At 39.3% G+C, this 18,883-nt stretch overlaps 1 protein-coding gene and 1 pseudogene across 7 annotated transcripts in view; both read left to right on the forward strand.

The window, feature by feature from the left end:
• Positions 1 to 18,883, forward strand: part of DENND5B (DENN domain containing 5B) — a 175,763-nt gene that overhangs the window by 35,763 nt on the left and 121,117 nt on the right. The window lies entirely within an intron of this gene.
• LOC118650119 lies at positions 896 to 4,361 on the forward strand (annotated as a pseudogene).

An 18,883-nucleotide genomic window follows, 5' to 3' on the forward strand; every position in this document is an offset into this window, starting at 1 on the left:
TGACCGGAATCGAACCTGGGACCCTTCAGTCCGCAGGCCGACGCTCTATCCACTGAGCCAAACCAGTTTTGGCATTATCTTTTTAATAGTAGAACATCATTTATTTTATAGTCCACCCTTCATTGTTTACATATTGTCTTCCTTTACAATCTTAGGTTATTTTTAACCTTTTTATTATAAACAGTATTGCACAGAACTTTCTAGTAGGAAAATCCTTGCACACATTTGAAATTTATTTCTTTAGGGTCACATTTCTAAGGAGGAACTACTGAGTCAAGCAGCATGCCTATTTTATTTTATTTTACTTTATTTTTATTATTTTATTTTATTTCATTATTATTTTTAATCCTCAACAAAGGATGTGTTTTACTGATTTTAGAGAGGGGAAATGAAGGAGGGAGGGAAAAAGAAAAGAAGGAGGGAGAAAGACACACACATCAGTATATGAAAGAAAATTGATAGGTTGCCACTCATACACACCCTCCACCAGGCATCGAACCAGCAACCTTTTGGCACACGAGACAATGCTTCAATCAGTTTAGCCACCTAGCCAGGACTACTTTATTTTTTACTGCATTTTGCCAAACTGTCCTCCATAAAAGCTGTGCCTGTGCTTCTACCAGTATTCTTGAAGGACTATTACTTGTTTTGACATTTTTTATTTTTTTAAAAATATATTTTATTGATTTTCACAGAGAGGAAGAGAGAGGGATAGAGAGCCAGAAACATCGATGAGAGAGAAACATCAATCAGCTGCCTCCTGCACGCCCCCCACTGGGGATGTGCCCGCAACCAAGGCACATGCCCCTGACCGGAATCGAACCCGGGACCCTTGAGTCCGCAGGCCGACACTCTATCCACTGAGCCAAACCAGTTCTGGCTGTTTTGACATTTTTTAAAAACCCTCCACTGCGTACTTTGTTAAGAAAACACACCCACCGCAAGATTCTGAATCTCTAGTCTATAAACAGTAGGTTTCTTAATAGTGTTCTGCAACGTTTCTGTAATTCCCAGGTGTCATTAAGTTCTCTTCTGAAAATAAGAGTGGAAGCCTCTTACATGAATTTTAATAATCTTAGGTTTCATTTATAGTTTCCCTTTAAAAACTCATAATTTCTTTTTTAAAAATAAGAAAAAAAGGCAGTGCCCTTTTAGTGTAACAAGAATTGGTTATCATTGCTGATGGGAGCAGTGGTACATTTTAATTCATTTCTGAATTTTCTTACTGAAGCCACAATTAGAAAATGAGCTTGGCTTTCAGTATAGTGTTTATTGATCCTGTGTTAAAAGGCCCAAGTTTTCAGCTGCACCCAACGATATATTCTCTGCATATGGAGTCTATCGTACTGACCTTTGAAAAAAATACATAGCCATTAATTAATTAAATGGGCCCTCTTGAAGGTCCCCTTGCTGAAAAGGTCTGTCCTTTTACCCAAAGAAGGAAGGGTTTGATTTATTTACAGGTCTGCTCAGCATGTAATATAGTATTTGGAAAAATGTCAGGCTCTCATGAATTAAAAAAAGTTGTCATATGGGAAATTCACCTGTTAATTGAATTAGCTTCCAGAAAGACGTGAGAGCCTAAGAGGGCCTTGTGATGGGAATTAGGTTTGTTGAGAGGCAGTGTGTCGTGTAAGGGAAAAACCTGTTCTCAGATATTCTGGGTTTTACTGTTACTGGGAGAGCTGCTTGACCTCTTTAGGCCTCAGTTTTCTCAGCTGTGCTTTGCACACCTTAATGAACATGCCATGGCCTGGGGATCCTGTTAAAATGCAGAGTCTGGTTCAGTAGGTCTGGGCTGGGCCTGAGATTCTGCATTTCTCACAGGCTTCTGGGTAATGCCGATGCTGCTGGCCCTGGTGTCGCAATTAGAATAGCAAGGAAGTAGATGATATCTGGGTTTCCTTCTAGCTCTGAAAGTCTGATTCTAACTTAAGCTATCCTAGATATTATGTTCAATATCTTAACTTATTTTTTTTTTTTTAAATATCATTAAGTGTAAGAAGACAAGCAATTTTACAACTTTTAAGTTTGCTAGTGAGAAATTGTTTTCTGGTCATGTCTAAGATTTGTTTGAAAATATTCCAGCACTCACTGTCTTCCTTAAAAAGTTAGGAGAGGAATAGTTAAAATGAAAATTACAAAATACTGATAATTGTTGCAGAGTGATGGGTACGTAGGAGTTCATTATACGTTTCCCTTATTTCCTATCCTTATATTTGAAAATATGTTTTAAAAAAGAAATATAAAACACAGAAATAAATGTGAAACTGCCAGGGCCACAGACTGAGGTATTTACATACATATTTTCTCTCTCTCTCTCTCCCTCCCCCTCTTCCCCCCCTCCTTCAGAAGTGGTTTCTCAATGCTAACTTGTCTAATAGGGAGCCAGGTGGCAGTGGCCTGAGAGAAACGCTTTGAAGGAAAAAAAGCATAATGGCTGATGGAGCACATTTGCTGGAAAGAGAGGAACTCAGAGACGCCCTGCTCCATGTGTGAGACTTAGGCGGGTTGTTTCCGTTAAACATTGCACATGTGTCTATGCCAACTAAATGTGAATGTGTTAGTGAGATATTTTTGGAAATTCACTTTGCAAACTGTAAACTCACAATAGATTTTGGTTGCTGAATGTATCAATCAAATATTACATTTGAGATGAAAATACTTAACCTAGGGTATAGGAAATATGTACCCTAGGATGAACTTTTTTAATAGGATGAAAATACTTAAAATAGGGTATAGGAAATGCATATACAACAAATATTTCCCACTGCTCCAGGGGTCTTTTAGATGTAGGGTTATAGTGCTGTTTTAAAATCCAGAGTGATGATTTTACACTCTATGAAATAAAAATTTGATTCCAACTAAATATGTATTTTTTCAGGGAAGGAATTGAAAACAAAGTGGAGAAAGAATGTAGCTCAGAGAGCTTTGTTTTAGTAAGGATTTGGGGAAAATGATCAGAAAATGGTTATAGAATGACATCCTATTTAGGAGTAGCATTTTGATATGGGATAAACAAATATGCTCAAATATAAAGCTAACCTATCTAGATTAATTATGCAGGTCATGTGTATAGTTCATAATTTGAGAATAACACATTAAAAGCACAGATGAATGCCAGGTTATTTAGAAAAATAGAAAATAAAGAGAAAACATTTTAGAAGCATAATCCTCAGCCACAACCATTGTCAATATTTCACTCTCTTCGGTGGGCACCAGTCCTGTGGGTGACGACCAGACTTCCGGAGAATCCAGGGCAGGACCACTACTGAGGCTGGAGATTCAGCTGAGGCTGGAGCCAGGCATTGGGATGCAGTACCCTCTAGCAGTGGTTCTCAACCTTCCTAATGCCGCGACCCTTTACTACAGTTCCTCATGTTGTGGTGACCCCCAACCATAAAATTATTTTCGTTGCTACTTCATAACTGTAATTTTGCTACTGTTATGAATCGTAATGTAAATATCTGATATGCAGGATGTATTTTCAGGGGTTGCGACCTACAGGTTGAGAACCGCTGCTACAGGCAGGTCCTGGCCCCACTGCCCCACAGGTGGGGGTAGCAGGTGGGCGGCGTGGCGCGGTGTCTGGAGGGGGTGGGAACATTTGGGGTTTCCTGGGCTCCCTGTGCGGCCGCGCAGTCAGGGATTCACAGCGCTGGTGCAATCAAGCACCAGCTTTAGGAAATCCAGCAACATCGTCCCGGCCCCTCCACAATGTCCAAAGGTCGTCTGCCCAGTCCCTCCACGATGTTCAGGGCCAGGAGTCCACCGTGGGGGCTGGGGGAGGGTGGAGAGTCACGTGAGGAATAACCAAGTGCTGGGAATTGGAAGTGGCTCTGCAAGTGCCCATGCTGCGCCTGAATAGCCCAAAGAGTGAAGCAGGAGGACCAGAACCGCCTCTGTGTTCCCACCTCCTTCCAGGCCCATCAGCTCACCCTCGATGGTGCTGATGAAGTAGGTGCTGACCTCCATCTCATCACGGGTGGTGGGGGCCACCTGACCCAGGAGGAGACTGTGACGGGCTGTGCCAGCCCCTCATCGCGATTGCTGACTTAGGAAAGTTTCAAAGAACCTTGGGGGTCAGTGGCACAAGGGAATCCCTAGGGAGGTCATCGCCATGGCTTATGTCCCAGTGAGCCGCGCTGGGACTCAGAAGTTTGGGGTATGGTTGAACTTAGAAGGGCGGCAACAAGGCAGGTCCCCTGGTGAGGGATAGTGGGAATTTTATCCACAAACGGGAGTGAAGTGAATACAGCTATCAAAATGACCCCAGGTATGGTGGACACAGGCCTGTTCATCAATGTGGCGCTGAGAGTCTGTTTCGGGATGCAGGTCGCTCAGTGAACATGAGAGAGAAGCCTTTCTTTCTTTCTTTTTTTAAAAAAAATTTTTGTGAGTTTATTTGAGCCAAACTGTCTACATATGCCAGGAAGCAGAACCTCAACGAATTGAGATAATGCTCCAGAGAATGGTGGGTTACATCTGTATTTATACATTGCAGTCAAAGGAGGGACGTAGGTGGGTTACATGAAATTCATTGGTGATAGATTAAGGAGGTGGGAGAAAGCAAAGTGGGGAAGCCCCTGGGCTTGGATAAAAAGTAAAATGATGGACACATATTTATGTGGGTGCAGGGACAATTGATAATGAAGGAATTTGTGGTATCTGTCCTGGCACCCAGCACATTTGGCTGTGCCCCAGGAGCTCCAGAAAAAGGGAAGTTACAAGTTACCCAGACACTTTAAGGGTTTGTTATCATACATAGATGCAAAAAGACAGATAGGCTCAGGTAAGGTAAAGGTTGACCTTGTCAGTGAAGATACTGGCCTGGGACGTAACTGCCCACCATAACTGCTTTTAGTTAAAGTTTAATTTCAGACCATCCTTTGTGGTTACTTTAGGTCTCTGAGTTTGCAAGACTGCCATGCAGGCCTCCCCTGAGCTTGTCAGGTTAGCATGTGGCCCCTTTCGTCCACACATCCCCCTTTTGGTCATATATCAATCCAAAGGATGCATTGATGACCAACCTTTTGGTTGGATAATGGAGTCCCACGGTGCTAGGAAGGCTCATTCCTAGGATGTCTCAGTGGCAGCATGTCTTGCTGAACAGGTGGACCACTGGGGGTGGGGCAAGACCATAACCTTAGATGGCATTTAAGATCGAATGATTATTATTCAAAAAGGGCAGGTAAATGGGAGGCAGTCAGATCCTATATGTCCTTGTTAAAAAGTATTCTGGATCATTTCTAGTTTTTGAGCCATCATGATCCGAGTCTTTTTGCTGTATGTCAAGTTTTGTTTTTCTGCATCTATTATATCATTTACATATCAGGAACAAAAGTAACTATACTAAACCAATAACACCGATTAGGAACAGAAAATGTCTAGTACTGGACAAGGAAAAGTCTAAGGGGAACAAGCATCCCAGCCAACTGAAAAACCCTTTCCATGTATTATCATAATTTTTTATTAAGCTAATTATGTTTTCCTCCTTCATCCACTGTCATTTGTACCTTATGATACGTTTGGCCAGAAGAATTAAGACTCTCTACTATTGCATTATCTAGAAGCTCTAATTTTCTTCTGGCCAGTTAGTTTCCATAGAAATGACTTCATGGGGAGGATTGAGTTCAATTTCCCAATACATTGGTTTTTCAGTATCAGTATTATCATAGGTATTATGAACTTCAGGCAAAGTTATTCTGCCTACAATTTCAGTATTACACCATATTCCAGTATTATTTAATGTAAACTTGGTGTTATTACAGTAAAAATCACTGAGAGAAGCCTTTCTGTTGACCCAGCCAGGAATGGAGTGTGTTCACCTGAGTCCCCAGCCCACAGCCAGGTGGACATGCCTCTCCGGGAGCCTTGCCTTGACATATCTGTGCCAGGGGGGAGGGCAGGACGGGGGGTGTGGAGTTAAATCCAGTCTTCTTGTATTGTTATTAAATGTCTTTAAAAAAAAGAGAAATATAAACATATTTTTACTATTGAAATATTCCGTTTTTAAGTGAAGTATAACTTGATTTCATGTTTTATGTAAAACATTTACCAAGAAAAAAAAAAGAAGTGGCCTGTATTATAACTTTGAACTTGAGCCTTCTGTTTAAGCTTCTGAATATTGAGTTTGCTGAATAATGTAAATCAGAATTTTTCTTTAAACTGGTAAAAGGAAGGGCCCAGCAGCGGTGCTTCCCTGATGTCTTACTGGAAGTGTTGGAGTTTACTTTCCTGCCACACTCCTTGGGTTTTAGTTTTGTTGTGATCATGCACAGTACTTTGTTACACATTTTTAAAAAATGCAGTTTTATTGATTTCAGAGAGGAAGGGAGAGAAAGATAGAAACATCAGTGATGAGAGAGAATCATTGACCGGTGGCCCCCTCCATGCCCCCCACTGGGGATGAGCCCTCATCCTGGGCATGTGCTCTGACTGGAAATCGAAGTGCGATCTCCTGGTTCATAGGTTGACACTCAAGCACTGAGCCACACCAGCCGGGCGCCTTGTTACACATTTTAAGATGTGGTTTACCGAAGTCTGGTGAGTGTAGCATGTGGTATGCAATGACTAAGTGTGAATTACCAGGGGAAACGTGCTGGTTCTTCCGTTAAGGCAGTGGTTCTCAACCTTTTGGCCCTTTAAATACAGTTCCTCATGTTGTGACCCAACCATAAAATTATTTTTGTTGCTACTTCATAACTGTAATGTTGCTACTGTTATGAATCATAATGTAAATATCTGCTATGCAGGATGGTCTTAGGCGACCCCTGTGAAAGGGTCGTTCAACCCCCAAAGGGGTCGCGACCCACAGGTTGAGAACCCCTGTGTTAAGGGTACATTCAGACTCCTGTTGTTGGAAGCAGTTGTCCAGAAACACTTGTTAGTACTGCTGTGAAATATGAAAAACTTTTAAATGGTTGTCTTTTTGTTGTTAGTATTTTATCTTTTTCTTTATTATTACTTGCATGGTTCAGCATTAGAAGTTCTCACCTCTTTATATTGTTTGAGAGTTGAAATAAAACAGAATGGCCCCGCCCCCCCCAAAAAATTCCGCTATTTTTTCTTTCAGTTTTTAGTGTGGCTGTATGTGGTTTTTCGCCTATTTTATATATTCTTTTATCCTGTGGTGTTCCCTGTCCCCCCACCCCCGTTGAAAATTATAAATAAGTACTTTTCATTATTATACATTCTTTTATAAATATTACCTGAGTGAAATGATTCTCTGTCAGGTCTGGGTGAAGATCTTCATAGTCCCCAAATGGGTAGTCCCGAAGTCTCTTTCAGCTTTGATTTACTTTTAGGCCAGGACCAGGTTGTCCATTATGGTGAGTAGAATAGAGATTGGAAGTCATTTTTTCTGCTGGAGAGACCAAGTTAGTTGCCGGGTCCATCTAATATTTGAGAACATTTTGAATGGAATGATACTCTTATATTTATCCTGGAAAGAGGTGCAATCCCAAATTGAACAGAACCACAATAAAACCTGCAGTCCAGACCTGGGCTAGCTCTGATGCCAGGATTCTGGACTCTGAACGCTCTAATGGAAGTCACACTTCTGAATCAAACCCAAAGTGACCCTTTAGGAATAATGGGGATATGATACCACTTATTCTTGTCAGTCCAGGGAGCTCAAGTCTTGCAAACATCATAGACTTTAAGGACAAGTTGACTGTAGTCCTTAAGGACAAAACAAAAAATATACTTGCCCACACATGGATTAAGTGAATTAATACAAATGTGCTAAGAACAGTTCTTACCACATAGTAAGAATACAAGTATCTGGTATAGGGTGTAGAACTGAAGAGACTTTAAGGCAGTGGTTTTCAACCTTCCCAATGCTGTGACCCTTTAATACAGTTGCTCATGTTGTGGTGACCCCCAACCATAAAATTATTTTCGTTGCTACTTCATAACTGTAATTTTGCTACTGTTATGAATCGTAATGTAAATATCTGATATGCAGGATGCATTTTCATTGTTCTCGACCCACAGGTTGAGAATCGCTGCTTTCAGGCAACCTTTATGTCTGCTGTTAAGTGTATTCGGAGCTTTTTAAATTCAGGAAAGCGTGAATTTCTTTGAATACTGAATAAGCTGAACCAAGTTGAAAATAATGATTAAGCCTATTGCTGCCTTTTCTTCCCGTTCATGTTTTACCAATTTAACTGAGGACCTTCCTCAGTTTTACACATTTCTTTCATTTAAAAGCTTTTTCTTTTCAATGCCTGGAATAAAATGATGAAGCAGGGGGAATTAGCTCCTAACCTCACTGGTAACTGAAAGTAGCAACTTAAATTTAAGGTCCCAGGCTTGTGTTTCTCTAAGGTTTAAAGCTTTCAGGAATAAATGTACTTATTCTGTTAAGAAAATTCTTTGAAGCAAGTTCTCATTAGAGAACTTTTATCTTCTGAACTTATAACTTGAACTTGACAAATTTCCCCTCTTACTGCCAATGTAATTGCTTTGAAAGCAGTAAAAGCGTATTCCACTTTTAAATTAAAAATTTTTCAATTCTGACATTTTGTTTGTGGTTTATTTGGATTTTCAGGTCTCTAGCAATGTTAATTTTTAAACCTCAGGGTTTAAACTATGTTGAGATCATTGGTCCATTGAGAGTGTAATATGTGAACTTTTGTTCTAGAAATATGTATGTGCATTCAAAATGTATACAGTTTCAGACTTTTCACGAATATCCTGAAACTTATCCATTTATTGTTTGTAAAAACTGCTGCTCCTTCTTAGATAATTATTAGTCCGTTTCCATTTAGGTAATGTGTCCCATTGTGTTCAGTTTCGTTAGAATTGAAGTACAGTGCTGTAATGTTTAGTTTATATAACACAAAAGTTCTAGATCCTCTGTAAGAAATGATAAAGCAAAGGAGGGACAGTTGTACTAGATGATTTTGGAGGGTGCAGAATTCAAAATAGTGGCTACTGATAATGCAAATATAGCTATATCTGTTTTTATTACTTGTCTTTACTTAAAAAATGTAATAGAAATTCTTTAAAAAAAACATGTAATTTGTGTGTGGGGGGGGCATTTCCTTAAATGATGGTTGTTTGATTATTTTTGTGGGTCTTGAATGCTGTTGTGGAATGCTTAAGTGGAATCTAGGTTCCCCTAAATCCCCCATCTCAGGGATTCTGGATTTGCCCTTTGACTAGCTGTATATCTTTTAAAATGTGGGGGAACCAGATATTTCAAGACCTTTCAGTAGTCTGGGCTTCTTTCAGGGTCTGCGTGCAGTTCCTTAAAGAAATGCTGGTCTATCCAGCCTTGGGATGTCGGAGGTTATAAAATTTTCTCTTATTCTTCTCTGCCCTGATGCCCACCACCTTGTGATTTCATAGGCTCCTGACACCGTCTTTGCCTTTGGTGATCTAACCAGTGTCATGACTTTAATGTAATCCAACATCAGCACTCTACTGATGAGTGATAAATTTATGTCTCTAGGCCAGACCTTTCTCCTGAAATCTAGACTTCAGTGGGTAACTAACGGCCTTCTTAACAGCTCTATTTTGAATTAGCATCTCAAAATCAGTATGTTCTAAACTGGATTCCTGTTACTTCTCCCCAGAATCATCCCCTTTTCAGTTGATAGTCCACCTCGCAAAAGCCTTGGCATTATTCCTGATTCCTCTCTTTCTGTCACACTCCATGTTTAGTCTATTAGTAATGTTTGCCTCAATTTTTGTTATATATCCTGAATCCACTACATCTCACTAACTCTGCTGCGACTGTTACTGGCATTGGGATTCTTGGGTTCCCTAAGGTAGAAATTGAGAGGAAACCCCAGAGAAATAGCCAGACAGATTTTATTAAGCTTGTGCTTGAGCACAAGGGAGGCAGCACAGAGGAAAGGAAGGTCCTCTGAACTGATTTGGGGGCTGGCTCTGCTTGGCTGCTTTTATCAGCTGGGGGCAAAGTGGGCTTACTTGAAAGGGTGGGCGTTTTGAAAAAGGCAGGCTTGCAGGAATTTCCATTTCAGAGTAGGGTGGCTTCCTTCTCCAGCTGCGTTCCCTGGTAACTGTGTTGCACCTGGGGGCAAGATGGGACTGCTCATCCCACTACCCTAGGGAGGCCCCATAGCAGTCAGATCCTGATCAGCTGTGCTTGCGGGTTAGTCGTTTAGGAAGCAGTTAGAAGAGCGATAAAACCAGCTACCTCTGCATTTTTGAGTAGGGAGGGAAGGTTGGTGACATTTTTGTGATCCTTCTAGCCATCAGGTCTTAACTTGGCTTCCTGGGCACTCGATATTTTTCCATCACCAGGCCCAAGTTCCTATACTGTTTCACCCACCCTGGTCAGAGTGACTATCCTCTCTCGCCTAGATTACAGTTTCCACAGTTGTCTACTTCTACCTTTGCCCTGTCCCACAACCTCAGTATATACTTTTTAGAAATGTTCTGTTTCTACAATTTCTTATTTTGAAAAATATCAAATATTCAGAAATTTTCAAAGAATAGTGTAATAAACAGTCATAAGCTTTCCTGCCAGATTCACCTATTGATAACATTTTGGTACACTAGCCTAGAGTCTGCTTAAAAAAGAAAAACAGCCCTGCTGGTTTGGCTCAGTGGACAGAGCGTCAGCCTGTGGACTGAAGGGTTCTGGGTTCGATTCCGGTCTAGGGCACATGCCTGGGTTGCAGGCTCCATCCCCAATAGGGGGCGTGCAGGAAGCAGCCAGTCAGTGATTCCCTCTCATCATTGATGTTTCCATCTCTCTCCCTCTCCCCTTCCTCTCTGAAATCAATAAAAATAGATTAAAAAAAAAAAAACAGCAAAAAATAAACGGACAAAAAAAAAGAAACCCTGATTGATGTCTCTCTCTCTCTCTCTCTCTCTCTCTCTCTCTCTCTCTCTCTCTCACACATCGATGTTCCTCTCTCTGTCTCTCCCCCTCCCTTCCACTCTCTGTAAAAATCAATGAAAAAATATCCTTGGGTGAGGATTAACAAAAAACAAAAACGGAGAAAAGGCAATTTCTGTGCAGTTACACACGGTTGAACTTTAGACAAGAAGATTATAGGATCTGACATATTTCCGGGGTTAGATGCACAGTAGTACGTCTAGTCCATTCTCTCCTGCCGTCAGAACTTCTCAATCCTATCTATGTTACCACTTAAAGAGATGAATCCTAGAATAACTATTAATCATTTGTGTCCTTTTCATAGGTAAATTTTATAAAATAAATTTGATTTCATTTTATTTGCCTATATCAGTCTCTGAGGGTAATTAATTCTGTGATTCAATAAAGATATGTTGAGGACCTACTGTCTGTAATGCACTGCTGTTAGGTTAATGGGAATATGGATGTAAGGAAGAATAAAATTTTTTTTACCATTCAGTAGCATGGGTCCAAATATAGTATTGATAATATGTAACAGTGTAGTAACAGCTGGTTTGACAGCATAGAGGAAATTATTCATCTTGACTGTGTTAGGTGAGAAACGGGGGAGGTGAAAAATGAGGGAGGATCACATTTGAACTTACCTTAAAGTATGTGCAGAACTTTTAAAAACAGCTTAATTGAGATATAGTTTACATACCCTACACATACGAAACATACCATTTAAAGCAAACAATTTCAGTGGCTTTTAATATATTCACAGAGTTGTGAAACCCCCACCACAATCAACTTTAAGAACATTCTCATCATCCTATAAAAGAAACCCTGTGCCTGTGTTGACCCCCTATTCTCTCCTCCCCTCAGTCCCTGGTGACTACAAATCTTTCTTTTTTTAAAATATATTTTTATTGATTTCAGAGAGGAAGGAAGAGAGAGAGTGAGAGAGGTAGAAATATCAATGATGAGAGAGAATCACTGATCGGCTGCCTCCTGCACGCCCCCCACTGAGGACTGAACCCGCAACCCTAGCATGGGAATCGAACCGTGACTTTTTGGTTTATAGGTCGATGTTCAACCACTGAGCCATGCTGGCCGGGCTACAAATCTTCTATCTATGGATTTGCCTATTCTGGACATTTCATATAAATGGAATCAGGCAATATTTGTGTGACTTCTTTCGCTTAGCTTAATATTTTTAAAGTTCATGCATGTTGTAGTACATATGGTTCTTTATTCTGTTTTATTGCCGTATATAATTCCATTGTATGAAAATAGTACATTTTGGTTTTTCCATTCATTAGGTGATGGACATATGGGTGTTTCTAGTTTTTGGATATTAGGAGTAATGCTACTATAAATATTCCTGTATAAGTTTTTGTGTGGATATATTTTCAGTACTCAGGTATTGAAGTTTGGAAGTGGAGTTGCTGTATTGAGGAATTGTCAGACTGTTTTCCAGGGCAGCTATACTATTGGACAATGTATGAGGATTCCAGTTCCGGTTTCTTCGAATCCTAGCCAACATTAGTTACTGGGCTTTTTTTGTTTTGTTTTGTTTTTGTTTTCATTTCAGAATAATTCTAGTGAGTTATGAAGTGGTTTCTCGTTTTTATTTTATTTTAAATTTATTGATTTTGAGAGAGAGAGAAACATTGATTTTTGCTGTTCTGCTTATTTATGCATTCATTGGTTGATTCTTGTATGTGCCCTGGCCTGTGATCGAACCTGCAACCATGGTATATCTGGACGATACTCTAACCAACTGAGCTATCCAGCTAGGGCCTCACTGTGTAGTTTTTTTAAAAATATGATTTTTCATTGATTTTCGAGAGAGAGGGAGAGAAGAAGAAACTTCTGTGTGAGAGAGAAACATTGATTGGTTGCCCCCACACACATCAGATTAGGACCAAACCCACAACCTGGACATGTGCCCTGGTGGGGAATCGAACCAGCCACCTTTCATTGCACGGGATGACGCTCAACCAACTGAGCTACCCAGCCAGGGCTCATTGTGGTTTTGATTTGCATTTCCCTGATGACTGATGATGTTGAGCATCTTTTCATGTCCCATTGTGTAACTTCTTTTGAGGCATAGAATTTTAAAATGTGAAGAAAAGGAAAGGGAAGGGGACACTTCAGCCTAAGAGAACAGGGAGGCCTGAGAAATGGTGAGACAATCAGTAAAACTAGAGAGTAGAGTCCCCAGAGGAAGGGAGTGAGAGAGGACGCTGGAACATTGTCTGGCCCTTATGTTTATTTTTTGATGCGCCAGCTCACACTGTCCTTTGCTTATCTGAAGCTTACATTGCTCAAATTTCATGGATATTCCTTCTTTTGTAAATGTCAGAGTGTGTTGTAGCTAGCTCATTTGATAGATCCATTCAACCTTAAATAAGAATTACTGAGGGCTTACTTCATTCCAGGCATTCCAGGCCCATTAGTCAGAGGTGTGGACCAGTGAGCAAAAACAGACAAGCTCCTGGCCTTTCATGGAGCTCATTTATTCATGGGGATGGTTTTGTACCAATAAGAAAGTCTAGTTAGAGGCTTTATCCCAGCATTTCAGGGTTTGGTAAACAAAGCAGGTCTACTTTGTTCATACTGTTGCTGATTTTATGGATTTTCACCTCTTCAGACTTAATTTTTAATCCTCAATCTCCCCTTACAGCAGCAGCCCGGAATTCCTCTTGGCATCCTTGTTTCTCTTTTGGGGACGGTTGTAGGTGAAGTCCTTTATTTCCACTGTATTTGGTACCAATAAATTAAAAAGTCTGATAAACTATAAAGAAAAGTTACATGCATATTTTAAACATTTTCTCTTAAAACATACATACATATCTCTGTTTCATAAATCTTTTGTTTTAGGACCAAGGCTTTTCCTTTGAATAAAGATCTGCTTACTATAATATTTATGATGTTTCTTATATAAACTCCACATGTAATGAAATCTTCTATTGTTTTAGTTTCCATTTCTTTACAGTGGAGTGAGAATGTAAAGCAATTCCAAAGAAACCTGAGTGTAAAAGCCTTTTAGATTTTTATGATTTTCTACCCTAATTTTTGCTTTCTATTTCTAACTGGACAGCTGTTTTATTTTTTTAGCAACTTGTCTATCTCTATACAATTCAGCTTCATTTTCATAGAAATTGCAACTCTTTCCACAATCATATTTCATAGGTCTACTTAATTAAATTATAAATTCAGTGTCATGTACAACTGCATAACGAGGTTGGGAATAGGTCTATAGCAAGCTATTTCAGGTAGTGGAAGTAGAAGTGCTACTGGCCATGACCATTTCCGGCCAACGATGGGTACCAGCCATTGTGTTTTACAGGAGAAAAAGGAAACATTAGTTCAGTCCAGGTTATTAAAGAGATTGCTTAGGAAAGCGTCTACTATATATTCCAAGTTAAGTACCCTTCCACTGTGTTCTCTGCCCACTCTGTAGATAGCTCTTGTATGACAATTACCTCAGTGTTATGTAATTGTCTACTTTTAGGGTTTCATAGTCCTTGAGGTCAGGGGTATACTCTGTTGTTATATGCATGGTTAGTCCTAGTATATGCTTGGCATATAATTATATATTCCCTATAAAAAAATGAATTGACTGCAAGCTCAGTATAACTTAGTAATATGACCAGGCTGTCCAAAAAATGTTTAGTGTGATTCCTAGGTTGCATTAGTTGTGTGCATTGTTCAGAATAATTCCATTATATTCATATTGTGCTGAACTGTGGTGATAGGTTTTTTTAAAAAAAAAAAATTTGTGTTTTGTTTTGTTAATATTTTTATTGATTTTAGAGAGAAGAAGGTGAGAGGGAGAGTTAAAGCATCAATGATGAGAGCAAATCATCAATCAACTGCCTCCTGCACGCCCCCTATAGGGGCTTGAGCCCACAATTCAGGCATTTGTCCTGACCGGAAATTGTACGGTGACTACCTAGTTCATGAATTGAAGCTCAACCACTGAGCCACACCGGCTGGGCTGGGGTGATAGATTTTAAGATACACATCGATGAACTGGAGCACATCCCCTAAATGTTAATTCTGTGAGGCAGAGAACACGTATGTTTTATTCACTGCTGCATCTCTAGTACCTGTGATGCAGAATATTAATGCCTGTCAGACAGGGGCTCATTGCATTTTAAAAAATTATTGAATCCAGGGAATATAGAACAGCGTAGTGAAGGTTCTTTACTGGTTTTTGAGAAATGGTAAAATGAATAGAGTATGGTTCCTTAGAAGAGAAAATCAGCCAATTTTGAAAATTTGAGGCCTGGTCATATAGAAGAGAATGTGGACCTCATTCAGCTGTAGAGTTGAACAGGGAATAGAGAGTGTGTTCTAGGAAAGCAGATTGCATCTTTACAATTTTTTAAAAGTTATTAAGACCATTAAAAAATAGAATGTGTTATTTCATGAGTCACTGGAACAGAAGTTTAATTATTTTAGGGATGTAAAAATACAAGTTTTTGTCTGAGATGTCTAGACAAATTCTAAAATTAATTTTAATCTAGATCCTGTGAATAGTAACCTTTTATTTCAGTCTTCCACAGCCTTAATATTCTTAATCATTTGTCATATAAATTATATAGGTTCTATGGCCTTAAACCGAAATAAAATTTCTTAACCTCCCCATTTAATTTTCAAGTTTGGTGGAAAACAGATACTGTATCTTATTACAGTAAAAGATTTTTTTTTAATGGCATCCTTATAGTCCAGTACTTTTGATGGGTTGGTGTTTGAAAATCAGATAGATTTTGAAAAGTTCTAATTGTCTGCTTCATTCATTAGTGGTACAGATGGTTGCGTGAATTAATCTGGCATTAGATTGCTGACAGTACTATTGAGTTTGTTGAGTGCAGTAGCCCTTACACTCCTGCTTATGATATGTTATGAATATGCATATTATAATGAATAAGTCTGTGAAATATAACTATGATATAGTACTGTAGAGGTATGGACTTTTGAGTCTTTGCTGCCTCATATCTGTCATAGCACTTGGCAGAATATCTTATTATTATAAGTTATTCAATAAAAATTTGTTAAAAGGCTGGAAAATTTCTCGAGTCCTTAAAAACTAAGCACCCATTTGAGGAATTATTTTTTTGTTTTACAAAATGTTCATAAATCAAAAGTATTTTGGTTCAAATACCAAGGTTGCACTGTTTATTTATCCCAAATATATGATACATAGCTATAAAAATGATTTTCCTCTTTGCCTAATTTCCAAAAAACTACATTTATATTGTACTTGCTTATGTACTTCCTTTGCTTTCTTCAGGTGGACTTCTTCCAGTTTTGCCATGGTAACATTTGTGAGTCCTTTCTTGTCTTTTTTGTTAATCCTTACCCGAGGATATTTTCCCATTGATTTTCAGAGAGAGTGGAAGGGAGATAGAGAGAGACACAAAGAGAGAAACACCGATGTGAGAGAGATACATCGATTGTTTGCTTCCTGCCCACGCCCTGAACCAGGGCTAGGGATCGAGCCTGCAACCAAGGTACCTTGACCGGAATCGAACACGGGACCCTTCAGCCTGCAGGCCCATGCTCTATCCACTGAGCCAAACCAGCTAGGGCTTTTCTTTTTGAATAGTGCCCATTCCCTTGATAGCGACAATATCACCTTTCTTATTGATTCACATGTATGTGGTCCAAGGAACAATCCTGTGTTTTCTAAAAGGCCTAGAGAACGTAGAGCAGGTATGTTCCCTCTGTGTTGGTCATTTTGACAAATTACTGGGAGATGGTGGTTCTAGCTGAGAGAACCATAGATTAGTTCTTAACCTTCATATGGAATATTGTGGCTTCTTTCACTCAAAATATTACTCAAGTTCATCTGTGTCGTAGTGTGCACCAGTAGTTTATTGCTTTTTATTACTCAGTTGTGTTCCATTGAATGAATGTACCACAAATATTTGTATATCCTTTTGCTTTTTGGTGGACATTTGGCTTTCCAGTTTTTTGCTATTATGAATAAAGCTGCCATTCTTGTACAAATCAGTTTTTACATATATGCTTTCTAAGGAGAGTTGTAGATGTTATGAGTTAGATACATGTTTAATTTTATAAGAAACTGCCCGACAGTGTCCTAAATGGTTTTACCATTTTACACTCCCACCAACAATGTATAAGAGTTCCAGTTGGTCCATATCCTCACCAACACTTGGTATTGTAAGTCTTTTTAATTTTGATCAGTCTAGTGGGTGTGAGGTGGTGTCTCATGTGGTTTTAATTTGTATTTTACCTGATGACTAATGATGTTAAGTACCTTTTCATTTGCTTATTGGTTATTTGTATATGTCATATTGATTCTCTTGTTCAGATCTTTTGTCCATTAAAAAATGGGTTGTTTGTCTTTTTTATTATTGATTTATAGGAATTTTTTTTATTCTGGTGACAAATCCTTGGTCAGATATAAGGACTTTTGATTTTGAAAATTAGAAAAATACTCAGTTTAGAGGTTTCAAGATTTTTTGGAGATCAGAGTGATTGGTCAGTTTGTAATTGGCAGAAATGTAATTCCAACTCTAGATCTAGGGTTGTAGAAAAAAAATCAGGGGGTACGTGGGATTTACCAGTTACCTATTGCTGTGTAACAAACTACTCCATAGTGGCTTAAAATACCAGTGATTGATTATGTCTTAGAGTTTCCTGGGTTGGCTAGGCAGTCACTCTGCTTCACGTGGTGTTCACAGGGGTCACTAATGTGGCTAGATGTCCAGGAAAGCTTTTCTCACTTGACTGGGGCGGCCGTAATGACTAGGGGCCAGACAGGCCTCTCTCCACTTCTCCATGTCTTCTCATTATTACTTAATAGTTCAGCCAAAGCTTCTTTAAATGGTGGCTGGATTCTAAGAAAAAACAGGAGCTGCCCGGACTCGTAAGGCCCAGGCCTAGAACTGGCAGTGACACTTCTGTCTCTCTCTCCTGGTTAAAGCAAGTTTCTGGACCAGCTCAGATTCAAGGGGAGGAAAATAGACCCCTCCTCTTGGTGGAAGAGGCATCTGGCCACATACAGGGGAAGGAAGAATTTTTGGTGTCCCTTTTTTTGTGACATTTTACCATAGGGGAATAGATGCTTAGAATTTCCTAATAAAAGATAAGTTCATTAAAAGTAGATAGTTTAAAAGTTAGCCCTGTGTTTATGGCTAAGCATCTTTCCAACTCTTTTTTTATTCCATGCATTTGTTTATTCCTTATCACATACATTCTGTCACTAGTATTTTGAAGACACGATACAAAATTGGAGATTAAAAAAAGGCTCAGTAGTTTCCACTTAAAAGACAACAAGGAGGCTTACTGAGCTATTATAGATGTTAATTAGGATTCATTTCCTTTAATATGCTGGAAAGAATGTTATGATGCCACTTTACTGATGAACAAAATGAGCTTAATCACATCCTAGGAGCTAAATATTCTGACATTATAATCTCTTCTCCCAGAGCCCATCACAGTAGTCTTAGGATTCAGATCTATTCCTGGGCAACATTTTAGGACCAAACGAGTCATGTGCACACAGTGAAGGAAAATATGATGGCCTTTGTGATCCTGGAGTATTTTTTTCATCATATACTTTTTATTTTTAAAAATTGAGGCCAAAAGTTACATAAACATAAAGTTAACCATAGACCATCTTAAAGTGTAAATTTAGTACATTCACAATTTGTACAACTTTTTTTTCATCCTCATCTGAGGAGATTTGAGAGTGAGAGAGAAACATCGATCGGTTGCTTCTCATAGGTCCCCTGACTGGGGATTGAACCCACATCCTTTTGGTGCATGGGATGATATCCCAACCAACTGAGCCACCTGGCCAGGGCTCCTCATATACTTTTAAAGAAAGAGTTTATTTTCACAGGAATGAAGAAAAATAAAATTATTGCAAAACAGACTAATAAGATGTCCAAACATTGACTCAGAAAGAACGTGTGTTTGGTGGAATGGCACACGGGGGCCACTGCATCCCCACGTAAGTGTGTATGTCGGTCAGCAGCAGGATGGCCTAAGCAACCTCCCTCT

The sequence above is a fragment of the Myotis myotis genome, unplaced genomic scaffold (genome assembly GCF_014108235.1).
Source record: "Myotis myotis isolate mMyoMyo1 unplaced genomic scaffold, mMyoMyo1.p scaffold_m19_p_3, whole genome shotgun sequence".
In the NCBI taxonomy this organism is placed as follows: Eukaryota; Metazoa; Chordata; class Mammalia; order Chiroptera; family Vespertilionidae; genus Myotis; species Myotis myotis.